Here is a 12,897-nt window from a genome sequence, read left to right as displayed (position 1 = left end):
GTACTTATTTGCCATTTGTATGTCTTCTTTAGTAAAGTGTCTATCAGCAGGTTTCCCATTTTAAAATTGGGTTGTCTGTCTTTTTACTATTGAGTTTTAAGAGATCTTTATATATTCTAGATACAGATATTTTTTAATCAGATACCTGTTTTGCAATATTTTCTCTCAGACTCTGATTTGTCTTTTGAAGAGTAAAAATGTTTAATTTTGATGAACTGCATTTATCATTTTTATATTTTATTGTTTTTTGGTTTTTGTATCATATCTAAGAAATCTTGGTCTACTCCAAAGTCACAAGATTTTCTTCCATGTTTACTTTATGAAGTTGTATCATTTTAGAGTTTACCTTTAGTTTAGGTCTATGGCATCCTAGAAACTGATCTAGAATTTCATCTAGCTCCATTTTAATTAATTTTTGTATGTAGTATAAGGCAATGATGACTGAGGTTAATTTTCTTTCCATATGGACACCCAGTTTTCCTGGAACAATTTATCTTCTCCTCCATTGATATATCTTAGCACCTTTGTCAAAAACAAATTTATGAATAGTAGTATGATGATAAATGTTTAACAACTAACTCCCTGGGGAAAAGAAAGGGCTTAATTTGTAGTATTGGCCAATTTCCTAGTATGAATACATTCACATAGCTAATGTCAAGCTACCAAAAATTTAACAATCAGGTCACCAAATTTCTGAAAATCTGATCGTCAGCTCTGTGAGTTAAGATAGGTCAACTTCAACACACTACTGTATATAAAGATCAATTTCTGGATCTATGTGTCCATCTTTATGCCAGAAGCACACTTGATTACTGTTGCTTCATAATAAGTTTTAAAATAAGGAAATAGCAATACTCACTTTGTTTCTCTTTCTCAAAAATGTATATAAATTCTAGGTCTCCAGTATTTCTATATCAATTTTAAAATCAGATTGTCATTTTCCACAAAAAGTCTTGCTGGGATCTTAAGATTTGCTTTGAATTTATAGATCAATTTCTAGAATGCCATCTTAGCCATATTGAATCTTCCAATTTAAGAATGTTATGTAGGTCTTCATTTGTTTAGGTCTTCAATTTCTCTCGGCAATATTATGTAGTGTTCAGCATTCAGGCATTGCACTTCTTTTGTTGAATTTGTTCCAGAGTATTTTATTCTTTCTGATGCTGCTATGGATGGAGTTTTAAATTTTTTATTTTCTTATATCTGTGACTAGTCTGTAGGAAGGTAGTTAATTTTTGTATATTGAGTGTGTATCCAGTAACCCTGCTACTCATCCATTTGTTCTGGAACTTTTTGTGGTTTCCTGAGGATTTTCTAAATGCAAGTTAATGTTATGTGCAAATAGTGATCGTTTTACTTCTTTTCTAATCTGTATGCCTTTAATATCTTTGTCTTTTTTATTATTCTGGCTATTGACTCCACTGTAATGCTGAATAAAAATAATGGCAGTGGACAACCTTATCTTACTCTAGATCTTAGGGGGAAAGCGTTAAGTCTTTCACCATTGAGTACGATGGTAGTTGTGGTGTGTCTGTAGATGTCCTTTATTAGGCTGAGGAAATTTCCTTCTAGTCCTAGTTTACAGAGTTTTTCAATCATGAAAAGGTGTTAGATTTAGTCTAGTGTTTTCTCTGTATCTGTTAAAAATGATCGTATGATTTCTGTTCTTTATTCTATGAAAATGCATATTACATAATTTTTGTGTGTGTGTTAAACCAAACTTGCATTCCTGGGGTAAATCTCGCTTGTTAATGCTGCTTTAACTTTTTTTCATACATTACTGGGTTTGATTTGATAATCTTTTGTTAAGGTTTTAATATCTATATTCAAGAGTAATGTTAGCCTGTAGTTTTCTTATAATGTGTTTCACTGGGTTGGTATCAGGGTAATACCTGATTTCACCCATCTTAAAATGAGTTGGGAAGTGTTCTCTCTTCCTCTATGTTTAAAAAAGATTGTTAGGATGGGTATTTATTTTTTCCTTAATGTTTGATAGAATTCAACAATGTGAATTTTAATTCTAATGTTTGATAGAAAAATCATCAGGCATTTGGATTTTCTTTGTGGAAAGATTTAAAATTACCAATTCAGTTTCTTTACTTGAAATACATTTCTTTAGATTTACTATTTCTTTTTGAGTCAGTTTTTGTGTTTTGCCTCTTTCTCAGAACTTGTCCACTTCATCTATATTGTCAAGTTTATTGACATAAAGTTGTTCTTAGTATTTCCTTATAATGGAGCTATACTTTAAAGAGTAAATAGCATAGATCTCAAAAAGTCATAAAATGATATCTTCAGCATCAGCTTTATTTATTTAAAAAGATTTACAAATCCCTCCTATACACAAAACAAAGAATGAGGAAACATATTTATTAGGCACTTCAGTAGGTATATCGTACAATGTGTATCAACTACTTTTTATAGATCATCTCATGGGAATGTTCTCCCAGAATTCTAGGTTTACCCAGAAGGAGGCAGCACTCTTTGCCCCGCTTTGGGTCAACTCTAAGCGTTCCCATTTCCTGTCCTAGGAACCATCTTTCTGCTAGGAATAGACAAGTGTCCTTGGGGACACAACCATCCAGAAGAGAGCAGCCTCAACCAGACAACTGTGATCTTGCAGCTCAACTAACCCTGCATTTCTGCAACCAATGAATCAGGATAATAATGCAAACATGGGAGTGAGGGATCGAGGAGGGAGTTAACTGTGATTTTCTCACAGCCTCTCATCTAGCTCTTATTCTGTTTTGCATGAGGCCTATTTGTGTGTGTACTTACCTTCACCACCAAGCTTTCTCACTCTGCCAACTGTAAGTTTCTAATTTTGCACCCTTTTTCTTCCCTACAGTTCCTAGCATAGATACTGCTATCTGAATTTGTATAGAAACAAATGTTTGACTCCTAGTTCGAGCAGTTTTCACTTTTATCTATCTGTATTCTAAATTATGGGCTTCCCTGGTAGCTCAGCGGTAAGGAATCCGCCTGCCAATGCAGGAGATGCGGGCTTGATCCCTGGGGTGGGAAGATCCCCTGGAGAAGCAAATGGCAACCCATTCTAGTATTCTTGCCTGGGAAATTTCTGTGGGGAGAGAAGACTGGTGGTCTACAGTCCATGGGATCGCAAAAGAGTCAGACAGGACTTAGCGACTGAACAACTCGTGATTATATACAGTTCATGCACGTGTCTGTCTCTATGTGAGGCACTGTTTCCCAGTGCACAGGGGCCTGTGAGCCCCACTCAGCCCATGACAGACCGAGATGGCAGTGACCTGCAGAATGAGCCATTTACCTGTCGAGGGGACGCACGTCCCGACACTTGTCTTTGCCAACTGATGTCCATGACAGATATTTCCATGTAAGAGAAAGGAGGATTCTTTTCCTTTCATTCTTTGTTCACATTAGATTAGCTTCCAACTTTACATACTGACAATTTATTTTTTGCCCAGTGTGTGCTTTCCTAGCTTTAGAAAGCCATCGTACACAGTGTTGCACATGCATACCAGATCTTAATGGGTAAGAAGAGCAATCTTAAATGATTAGAATGTTGGCATTCTCCATAAGAGTCCCTTTTCTTCCTTTCACACAAAAGAAACGGAAAGATGCATGAAGCACATATACCTGCATAGATCATGACACTCCTCTCTTGACCCAGACGTCTCTGGCTGGAAGAAGCGACCATCCACTCCCCTCTGGAAGAAGAGAACTTCTAAGCCTCCTGCCACCCTCTAGGCTCAGGGATGTTCATTTCTTTTTATCTACAAATCTTGCGTCCTTTAACCAACTCCTGACAATAGCTTGGCAACCGACATCACTCTCTGCCTCTGTCAGAGTTCAAGAAGGAGCCCGCTTCCCTTCTAGAACACTTTAATATAACAAGCGTAGCCGTGATTTTTGAACGAAGACAGTGTTTCCATGACAACACAAATCACTGATGCGCATCTGCAAGAAGATTTTAAACCATTAAGATTGTAAAGTGTGGTTTTCTTTCCTCATAAAGCAGTCGAGGAATGTTGTTGAGAATTCCGTTGTCAAGAGAATGGAGAAAGAATTCTCTTTCCCAAGGACTTAGGACACATAATAAATAAATCTGAGCTTATGGGCAGAGAAGCAGAATTTATATTTGATTGTAGTTGGCAATAATCTATTATTCTGCCTTCACTTCTGCTAAGAAGTGGTTTATACCAATTAATGCATGTAGATATTCTTCGCAGCTATAAAACTGTCCTTCTATAATTCTCTTCCATTGTTTCTTGTAAACGTCAGGCTTTTCCACATGAGAAACGAAGGGCTAGCCTCTATTCTCTTCTTGTACAATGTCTCCGCAAGGCCAAATCCTCCCTGCATTCCCCAGACGCCTTCCCTCCCCCTTCCTCATTTGGGACCTGGCTTCATCAATCACCCAGCTCCCGCCTGTCTTCCATCTCTGCCTCTGTAATTGCTCTTTCAATATCTCCCCTTGAATCACTGCAGGAAAATGTGCTTAAGTGGGACAAGGCCTTAAGAAGTGAACATCTGCTTATAGTGGACCCTCAGTATTGGAGATTCAATTAATCAGGCATTCGTTGAATGCCACTTTGTTTGAGTTTAACATGAAATGCATTCAGAATGAATCATTAGAAACAAAACGAAATCGCCACTGGGAGCTTCTGTCCACATTTTGTGCATTTCGGGCACTGGAACATTGACTGCAGTGGTCAGAAGAAAACAATAGCCTTGACGGATGTTTGATGTCTGTGTAATTGTTTAGACCTCCCCACTGACTGCAAGGTCAGTGAGGCAGAAGCAGCATCTGGCTTTCACACTGTGTTTCCAGCTCCGTGACTGGAATGGAGAAGACATGCCATCATTTTTCTTGAACACGTGACTGTGTAATGAAAACCAAATACATTAATATATAATTATCCACCATAGATTTGGTAATTCTGATGTTCAGGCCTTCTACAACTAATGCATTCTCACATAAACCCTCATCAATCCTGTGAAACAGGCCCTGTCCAAGAGTTTCCAGATGAGCTCACTAAGCTGTAGAGCAGATGAGAGACTGATGGAGAGTGCCGAGATGGCACCCCAGTTTATTTAATTTCTAGAGCCTGCGCTCTTGCCACGGAACCACCATCTCTGTTCTTCTCTGGTTTCTGTGCTTGTTCCCACCTCCCTGACCTCCCTACCTGTGCTTCCCTGAGCCCTGCATGTGCTGTGTGCACTGAGGCATCATTTTCTCCCACGAGCGCCTGAGTTTCTTTGTTTCTGCTTGTGACCATGCCCCGAGGCATGTTATTTCTTAACCAACTTTTCTGCATCGGAGGCTTTCCTACCTCCAGTGAAGGCTGCAAAATGTTCTCCTTCAGGTTCTTACAACCCAAGCAATGCAGGAACCCTGGGTTCGATCCCTGGGTTGGGAAGATCCCCTGGAGAAGGGACTGGCAACCCACTCCAGTACTCTTGCCTGGAGAATTCCATGGACAGAGGAGTCTACAGTCCATAGGGTCACCAAGAGTTGGACATGACTGAACGACTGATTCTAACACTGATACTAACTAGGAGTGTGGAGGAATTTGTGGACATACTGTGAGAAGTGGTGTAGAGGCCATGAGATGCTTGTGTAGCAACTTTATCTCCCCTCCCTAGCGGGGGCAACCCAGGAACTTCGTGTTCAGCTGTTCACAGGGGTGAGATGGGGGTGGCATTCTGAATCCCTTTCCAGGGCACAGTGAGGGTTACACAGGGATGGAGAGACAGTCCTGACGTTCAGCAGAGGCACAGTCTGGGAGGGAAGGAAGATGTCTCCACAGGGAGCCTAGGACAAGCTGGAGCACAGTGAGCGCTACCAAGAGGTGAAGGTCAGAGGAGGCAGGCTGGATTCAGCAGTGAACCTGGGAACTCCCTAGAGGGGAGCACACTGGAGCCTGGCACGGAAGGTCACGCAGTGCTTCAGCGACTGGAGGTGTGGAGGGAATAGCGTGCCAGGAAGGGGAACAGCATGGCAGAAGAGCACAGTCTGTGTCTGGGGATATGGGGCCATGGCGTCCTCCCAGGCACAGGGTCCCTATGAGGACTGCATAGGACAGCGCAGTCTAAGGGCATTACAAGGTGCCTGGCATGCAGAAAGCGCTCACTCAGTGATGGAGCAGATGAAGATAAAGGAAGCTGGAAGGGTCACCTCAGGCCACATCATAGGGCCCTGCATATCATCCTGAGAAATCATGATGTGTGGCAATCAGAAGGGCCCTCAGCTGGGAACTTGGTCCTTCAGGACCCTGGGGACAGCTAAGGTGTTTCCAGAGGGGAGCAGTGTGCCCACAGCTGAGCTGGAGTCAGGTTTACCCTGCAGCGTGTCTCATGTGGGTCAGAATGAGGAGACAGGGACCAGGATGCCGATGCTAGGTCCAGGGAGAGAGAAGAGGTGCTGAGGGCTCAGGTGAGGTAGGCAGAGGGGCTGGACAGGAGAAGGTGAAGGTAGGGTGTTTGGTGACCCCTTTAAAAACTTCACCTGGTTCAGTTCAGTTCAGTTCAGTCACTCAGTCGTGTCCAACTCTTTGTGACCCCATGAATTGCAGCATGCCAGGCCTCTCTGTCCATCACCAACTCCCAGAGTTCACTCAGACTCACATCCATCGAGTCAGTGATGCCATCCAGCCATCTCATCGTTAGCACGATCTAAAAGCCCTGCTTCAGCAGCCACTCTGGACATGACCGGGCTGGGATTTAAAGGTCGTGAGGGAGCAGGTCAGGAAAATCTTGTCCACTGAGTCCCCCTGAGACAGCACGCATCCCTGGCTAGAGCCTGGGGACCAGCCCAGGCTTTCTCCATAGGTTTTCCTAGCACATGGAGCCATCAGCAGAGTCCTTTAAGGAGTCCTTAAGCCCAGATCTGAACACAGAAGTGGAGCCACTTCTCTGTGCAGCTGACCCACCATAGAGAGACATCACAGTCCCAAACCCTCTCTGCCCCTTCAGGGATTATTAGCACATCAGTCATGCACTGACCCTCCCATGGGTCCATCTGGGGGTCTGCTATGGCAGGCACAGGGGGTCCTTGGCAATGCGGTTGGCAAGGTTGGCAACGCGTCCTGTCCCCGTGACTTCCTTAATCCTGATACAGGAAACACTGTGGATGAGGAACAACTCCAGGAGGCCAGGGCAGCAGCCTGCAGATGGGGGGGGACGCCCTCCAAGTTTACCCAGAGCCTTGCTGCAGTGCGCACCAGATGGCCTGAAGAGCAGTGCTTTCTTGTGTTTACTGCCAGGAGCTAGAAGTGGGTTACACACCCATCCCCAAGTGCAGGGAAGCAGATACAAGAAGGCCTTTGAGTCAGGCAGACTGCGGTCCAGTAACTGCCTCACCGCATACCAGCTTCTACTGACTTGGCGTCGCTTCCCTTTGCTGTGTGCTCAGTTCCTCATATTCGGCATGGGGTGAATAACAGTGACCGCTCAGGGTGTTCACAAGCTAAAGCAGGATTAGATGCTTAAAGGGCTCAGCCTTTTAACAAGTAGGTGTTGGGCAAGTGTTTGTTAAGCCTTCTTCTCCTTACCTGCCTTGAGTCTCGGCTGCTCCCGCTGCCCCCAGTCAGCCCCTTTCCTATCAGGGCACTCAGTGGGGTGCTGGGCTCCTCCCATCCATCTAGGGAGGATGGAGTCTATGCAAGCTGGGTGACTTCACATGTTCACCCTAGGAAGGGAAACTTCCCAACAAGGACTTAAGACCTGCAGTTCATGGGTTTTAGGGAGGTGGTTTAAGCAATAATCTGCCTGCAATGCAGGAGACCCAGGTTCAATCCCTGGGTTGGGAAGATCCCCTGGAGAAGGAAATGGCAACCTACTCCAGTATTCTTGCCTGGGAAATCCCACGGACAGAGGATCCTGGCAGGATACGATCCATGGGATCACAAAGTCAGACACAACTGAGCAACTAACACTCTAAGTAATAATAGAAGCCCTACATATAAGCAGCCTTCACAAGTCTCTGCAGTAGAACAGAACACTTGATTTTCTTTGATCCTCCAAATACGTCTTGGATGTTTTGCTGTGCTTTGCAGGGCAGCAGGGAAACACAGGTAACAGAGCTTGGTACCTGGTACAAAGGGCCTCTGGCAAGGGCAGGAGCCACGCTGGTGAGGCCGTCATCACTTCAGCATGATGGACACTAGATCGAAGTCTCTGATGTTCTCTTGTCTCCAAGGAGCAAGCACTGCCCCATTTGGGTGGACAGGAGGAGCTCAGAGGAGGCCCAGGAGCTGACCAGAAAGGAACTCCAGTAACAGCTGTTTCTAGTAAATGCCTACTGAATGCCAAACTCTTCAGTCTTAACGAAGAATATAGGAAAGACACGGAGTATGGCTCTGAATAATGGCCCAGGGTGAGGGAAGGGCCCTGGCAGGGAGGTGGGGACTGGGGTCCTCACGCAGCCAGGCCACTAACCTGCAGTCTGCCACAGGAAAAGGTAAAGAATATGGCTCTACAGCCATGCAAATGGGACTGGACCTGAAGGAGAGTTCTGTTCTGAGTTTTCTCTTAAGTATCTTATCTCCCAAGAGAGACAAATAGAATCATGAAAGAATTAAAGCATCATGAGAGTCAGACAGTACAGTAGAGGGCCCAGGAGCCAAGAACTGGGAGACTTTGGACTGAGAAATCCAGGAGGGGGTTCCTGGAAGAGGAGAGCCCTGAACTGGGCCTTGAAGAATAAAACTGGGATAGTCCACAAGGAGGGGATACTGTCAGTGGAGGAACAGGAACCATGAGTCAGCTCACTCAGCAGTGTTCAGTGGCTCCCCAGGCCTCGAAAAAGCATCCTGATGTGGCATTCCAAGCTCTGGAGCCTGCTCCCAGCTCCTGCCCACCCAATCACCTTGCCGTCCCTCCAAGAGCCCCAGCCGCCCACTCCCTGAGCACGTCACCTGCCCTCTGAACCTGCCCCACACACCTCACTGCTGCCCAATTCCCCCCACCCACGTCTCCAGCCACATCTTTCAGTGTCCCTTCCCCACCTGACCCCTTAGAACAGAGCATCTTTCCCCCTCTCTCCTTCTGGACTCTGTCCCATTTGCTTCATTCTGGTTTTTCTTGGGATCCCACATGGACAAACCGTGCCTCACTAACTGTAGAGACCTCTACCTTGGCTTCCTCGTCTCTGTGGGCCATGTGCCATGTCATGGCTGGAGTCTGGCAAATGCCAAACGAATGAGTGAATGAACACACGGGAATCTAGCTGCAAGAAAGGGGAATCGATGTTGACAGGTGACCATGAAACTCACGGCCAGAGACACTAGATGTGACTGACCTGGGAGTGTGGCCCACACTGCTCTGGGTGGAGCATCTGAGGGCCAGAGGAGCACAGGTATTCTCTGTCCAGTCTGCATCATATAAAGCCTCCAGGGCGTTGCAGACAGCAGGCCCAACCCTACCCAGGCAGGGGCCTCGGGCACGCTGCAGCTCCAGAACATTCTCCAAGTGCAGTGGGAAGGAGGTGGACTGTGGGGCCCAACTGACCTGGGCTGAGAATCAACTCTGCTGTTTGGCAGCTGTGTGGCCTTATGCAAGCCACTTAACCTCTCTGAGCCTTGGTGACCCTCTTTCATAAAAAGAAAAATAATACTATCTCCTTTCAAAGTCATTGTAAGGATTATAGAAAATATATAAAAACAATCTTCCAGCTTATAAGAGGTAACAAATGAATGGTACGTAATTCTTTTTTTATGACATATGATTAGTTGTTCCATGTGGCTGGGGAAGGCTTTGTGGAGCATTCAAAGAAAGTTCTAGGTAATAAAATTTGGGTTTAAACCTAACAGCCTGTCGTAACTGTGGTGAACTTATTATGAGACTCATTAACACATCCCACATAGAGATGATGCACCAAAGTTGTTCAAGACCAGGGTTACTGAGCTGTCCGCTCAAGGACACATCCCATTGATAATGCTCACAGTGAGACCTTTGCCAGCCACTGCAGAGAGAAAGCTGCGAAGCCCGGCCTAGGAGAGATGGCCCAGAAACAGTGCTTAGGGCCGGTGTATACCTACCTCAGCCCTCATTCTGTAGCAAGCAGGCAGAGGTGGGAGAAGAGAACCCAGGTTTCTGCCATCATATTTCAGGAGCCAGGTTCTTATTGCTTTGGCTACTGGGAGACCTGGGCCAAGTATCAGGGCTTTGGAACTGGGGGTGGAAGGAAGGAGGGAGGGCCTGGCACCTCAGGCAGGTAATAGTGATCAGAGACCCAGCTACAACCCGAGCCAGAGCTGGGCCTGTTGTGGAGGCAGAATGGCTCAGAAGTCAGGTTGTGGTAATGGGTTGAGTCTACAGAGGTGTAGGGAAGAGGAGTGGAGAAGGAAATGGTAACCGACTTCAGTGTTCTTGTCTGGAGAATCCCAGGGACTGGGGGAGCCTGGTGGGCTGCCGTCTATGGGGTCACACAGAGTTGGACATGACTGAAGCGACTTAGCAGCAGTAGCAGCAGCAGGGAAGAGGAGAGAATCAAAAAGCTCTCTAGAAGCTAAGTAGGTGTTGTCGTTAACAGAATCAGGAGGGTCTCAACCCTCCTCCTAAATCCCCTCTCTTCCAAGGTTCCCTGGCTCATAGGTAATATCCCTTCACCCCATCCCACAAACCCCCAAATCTCTCTCTGAGCCTGGCCTCCCCCAGCTCAACGGAGTTCAAGTCCTGCCCATCCCCTCGGTGCTGTGTTCCGAGCCTACCCGCCACCTTCCCAATTCAGGCCTCTGCTTTCCTCCCAGCTCCCTGCACAGCCCTCTTGGCCTCCAGCCCCACCCCTCCACTCTGTCCCCATTCACACCGCTTCCAAAGTTCTCTTCCCCAAAAGGAATCTGGCCACATTCACCTTGAACTCGTTTGGCATCTCCCTGTTACAGACCATCCCCTCAGCCAGACTGGCAGGAACTTCATGACCTACCCAGCCTCTCATGTCCCCACCAGGTTTCAGCCCTGTCACCTCAGCTTCCCACGCATCCCCCTGGGGGGCTGCGCCTCTTTGTGTGCTCCTCATCCTGCCTGGAACCCACCCCTTCTCTCGGTCAGCTCCCACCAACCTCTGTGATGCCCTCCAGAACCTGTCCTTCAATTCCCAACCTGGCCCAGGAGCTCCTCCCCTGTGCTCCCAGACCCTTCTCCTACACGAAGCCTCCCTTATTGTCCTCCCATCCCTCCCACTCCCACGCCTTGAGCTCAGCATCCTAAGCAGAACTAAGCACTCAGTACATGTTTAATGAATGAATGAATGGTGGGTGGGTGAGTGAGAAGGAGCAGCGAGGGAATCCAAGAAGAAAAGACGACTTGGCAGGGGAGACAGAATGATTTGCTTCGAGGGACACTGAGTTTGAGTTGGTGGGGGCATCTAGGTGGAGGTCCCAGCTGCACTGGAAAGGTGAGCCTGAAGCTTGGGGAAGGTCTCTTAAGAAACTGTAGTCTCTCTGTTCACACGTGAGCCTGTGCCCCTCGGGAGCTCAAATGACCAGCTCAGTGTTGCCAAACCAGCTGTATCAACTCAGAGAGCCTCTGAGCCTGAAGGACACTCTAAAGAAATCATCTGGTCAGCCTTTTTTTTCAGACAAATGAGGAAACTAAGACTCAGGGAGGGGAGAAACCTGCTCAGCAGCTACCTAGAGGTAGAGTGAGGGATAGAATTCGTGTGTCTCCATCACAGTCTGAGCACTCTCTCTACTGTCCCCTGGGGCCTCTTGTTGGTGGCACTCATGTCTGAGCCCCGAAGGAGGGAGTTACCATGAGGATGAGAGAGGGCACTGGAGAACCTAACTCGACAGATAGTCGTACACTGGCTCTTCCTCTCCCCCAGCTTCTCACACCCCCAGATGAAGGGAAACCTGATAAAAACCTCAGAGCCACAGAGCTTAGGCACTCGATGTCTTGCACTCAACAAACAGGACAGACCCGGTGGCCTCCATCAGCAGCGATATTAATTTCACCCTGATTTGAACATTGTCACCATCTCCTCTCCAGTCCTGTAACAGATTAGAAACCAGGAGAGAGAGTGCTATGAGCAAGCAGCCTGACACACTGACCGTAAAAAGCAGCAGATGGGGATCGCTGGGGGTAAGAACCAACAGCCATTTACACCAGCCCCACCAAGACTCTCCTGTACATCATATATCCCAACACAAGTCCTCATGGTGACATCCAGTTGTGCTCAGTACATTTCGCTTATGATCTGCAGGCATTTAGACATTTCATAAGGATTTTCATCTAAAGTGATTGAGATTGTTCAGTTTCAGACAGCACACAAAAATCAAGCCCTCTGCTATCACAGGGAGGAATAAACTTTAAGGATTCAGGTTTACAAAATATCTTCATCACAACAAAGGAAGGAACAGAACTGGCATTTTTTTGTTTGGCCACAACCTACTGGGTACACCGTCCATGTAACAGTCACAACTCTCTCACCTCCCACATAGCAGCATTGGGTCATATGTGCTGAACTCATAAGTGACTGAAGATTGAGTCTTCAGCCTCATTTTCAGTTCAGTTCAGTCAGTCAGTCATGTCGAACTCTTTGCCACCCCATGGACTGCAGCACACCAGGCTTCGCTGTCCATTACCAACTCCTGGAACTTGCTCAAACTCATGTCCATCAAGCTTGGAAACCGCCCAACCCTCTCATCCTCTGTCATCCCCTTCTCCTCCTGCCTTCAATCTTTCCCAGCATCAGGGTCTTTTGCAGTGAGTCAGTTCTTCGTATCAGGTGGCCAAAGTATTGAAGTGTCAGCTTCAACATCAGTCTTTCCAATGAATATTCAGGACTGATTTCCTTTAGGATGGACTGGCTGGACCTCCTTGCAGTCCAAGGGACTCTCAAGAGTCTTCTCCAACACCACAGTTAAAAAGCATCAATTCTTCGACACTCAGCTCTCTTTATGGTCCAACTCT

At 46.5% G+C, this 12,897-nt stretch overlaps 1 protein-coding gene across 1 annotated transcript in view; it reads left to right on the top strand.

Moving 5' to 3' along the window:
• MAP6 (microtubule associated protein 6) overlaps positions 1–12,897 on the top strand; it is an 81,200-nt gene that overhangs the window by 45,755 nt on the left and 22,548 nt on the right. The window lies entirely within an intron of this gene.

Source organism: Ovis aries, chromosome 15 (assembly GCF_016772045.2).
Source record: "Ovis aries strain OAR_USU_Benz2616 breed Rambouillet chromosome 15, ARS-UI_Ramb_v3.0, whole genome shotgun sequence".
Taxonomy (NCBI): domain Eukaryota; kingdom Metazoa; phylum Chordata; class Mammalia; order Artiodactyla; family Bovidae; genus Ovis; species Ovis aries.
Note: the sequence above shows the minus strand (reverse complement) of the source record. Positions and strands in the feature narration are given on the sequence as shown.